This window comes from Pygoscelis adeliae, unplaced genomic scaffold, assembly GCF_000699105.1.
Source record: "Pygoscelis adeliae isolate BGI_AS28 unplaced genomic scaffold, ASM69910v1 Scaffold161, whole genome shotgun sequence".
NCBI lineage: Eukaryota > Metazoa > Chordata > Aves > Sphenisciformes > Spheniscidae > Pygoscelis > Pygoscelis adeliae.
In genome coordinates this window covers 57,965-60,325 of record NW_008824061.1, presented here as the reverse complement: position 1 = coordinate 60,325, position 2,361 = coordinate 57,965, and positions in this window count along the sequence as shown.

The following is a 2,361-nucleotide window of genomic DNA, read 5'->3' as shown; positions in this document are numbered from 1 at the left end:
CCAGGTTCAGCTTCTTTTTCTTCCTGACTCGAGATATTTTTCAGTCTGACAGAGAAAATCTTGGTCGATTCTTGCTCATAAAAGCCAGGGAGGGATGAAGGCGCTGTGCAGACGAGGCAGCAGTGGCAGGCAGGGGAGGATTTCTGCCTGGCAGCTCAGAGCCAGAGCGTGGCACATGGGAAGCAAAGCACCGGGGCACAGCTCCCTGCCCAACTCTTCGCATCTCAGAAGGTGCCTCCGTGTTCTCAGCTCAAGCCTTATGGTCTGGTATTCTGGTTCCTTCACCCCTTTCCCAGGCCAAGGATCGTCAGCTTGCAGGGCACCAGGTGCTGGAGTACTCCTGCTCCTGCAGGAGCGGTGCCAGTCCCCAGCACCTCGCTTGTGACAGTGGCAGGTACGGGGCTGGCAGGGGAGCAGGGCAGCTGGGTGGGTGTGAGAGAGCTCCGTCCCAGCTGCTTGCAGTTGGTGTGTCAGGTTGACTCAGAGCATCAGTGGGCACAGCTTTCCCCACCTTGTGCGCTTGGGCCTGCCACAACAGCCTGTGGCAGAGGGTTTCGCAGCTGAGCAGTGCCTGGTGAAGGCAAGGGCTTCCTCCTCTTTGTTTTGGACTTGTTCTCACTGTGATTTCACTGTTCCCATTTTGATGCCAGCATTCCCTCCACCTGCCACTCTGGCTCCCGGGACCTTTATCATCTCCCTTCAGCTTTTCCAAGCTTATGTGACCTGGACATCTGATCTTTCCTGATTTTTCCTCACCATGCCTCCAAACTCTACTCCCAAGCATCCTTAAGGCCCTTCTTCATACTCCTTTATTGCTGTTACATCCTTTTTGAGAAAAAAGAGCTGCACATAATACTCCAGAGGAGAATCTATTTAGTTGTTCTCTCTTCCCTTCCTAATCACATATTATGCTTGCTGTTCTGACTCTCACCCAGCATCGCTAAAGAGGGGGTCAGTGTTTTGCATGGCTAGGGCTGCTTTTCTGTGGGTTGTTGCTTTGCCTTTATCAATACTGAGTTTCATCTGCCAGCTTACCAGCCTGAAGTTTAATACTGTGAGCTCCTGCTCAGCAGTCAGCTTTACATTTGGTGACCCCAAGTCTTCTAACCAGTGGTTTTCTCCCTGCAAGGCGAATCTCTCTCCTGTCCATTGGGCATTCAGGGGCTTTTGGAGAGGTGCCGAGGCAAAACCGTTTTGGAAGAGCCACTGCCCCATGACCGACGCATCACTCTGCTCCCCACACTTAGTGACCTGGCTGATTTGCGAGGCATGGCTTCCTCTTGCAAGGTGATGTTGAGTCTTCCCCAAATGCTGTATTGACCCAGACTGTTATAGATGACTTCTCCCAAAATTGCCCGTGACATCCCCTGAGCCCCTCTGGCTACGGCTCATATCGCCTTTCCCCACGCTCTGCCCCAGGCTGGCAGGAGGGGCAGCGTACCGACCCCGGCTGGGCTGGCATCACCTCGCCCTGGACACATGCCACTCCGCAGCTCCTCGCTCTGCTGGAAGACGTCTCCAGCAGGCCCCTGCCGTGGGATGGGCCCTCTGGCACAGCCCTGCAGGAAGGCTGCCGCGGGGGCACTGCCTGAGCATCCTCCCTGATCTTCAAACCACCCCTCAGCTTTTCTGCTGAGGCTTTGCCTTCCCTGGGTGCTCTGTTCATGCCTCCATCATCCACGACCTGCACTGCCTCGCTGGCTGGTTTCCTGCTCCTGGCACGTATGTAAACGTGCTTATTTTCAGCTTTTAATACCTTTAGCAAGGTATATATATATATAGCAAGGTGCTTTCACCCAAACTTTTCCCCAAACTTTTAAATCACCTTTATTGTGACTTTACTTTTAACTTGCCAGGGTTTTGCTCTTTTCTGTTTCTCACATTACAGCACCGCATCCACTTTTGAAGGTTCTCTCTGCCACTAGATGCCTCATTAGCTTCTCCCTACAACAGCTGGGCTGCTTTTAGGCCCTTCTTGGGTCACCGAGAGGGCTGGAGGCTGCACAAGCCTCGACTGCTGCTCAGAGTTGCGCTAGCAGAACAGGGCAGCTGGCCCTGGGGGAGCCCTCCTCCCCCACAAACACCCGGCCACCCCCTGACTTTTGCCCCGCGTACTGTAGAGGCTCTTTCCCCCCCCGCCGCACTCCCAGGCTCTTCTTTCCTTCCTGCGACAAAGCTGAACCTGAAACAAAGATTTTCTCCAGCGCTGCCGGCAGCCAGTTTGACTCCTTGAAGTAATCGCTGTAATTGACCCTTGCAGGCGCTGAGCGCCGAGGGAGCGAGGCCGTTCATCAGGCTGACGGGGTGTGAAAACCATCAACTCTTTGGCTGGGCTGTCTGCAGCCCGTCAGGCTGAGGAGG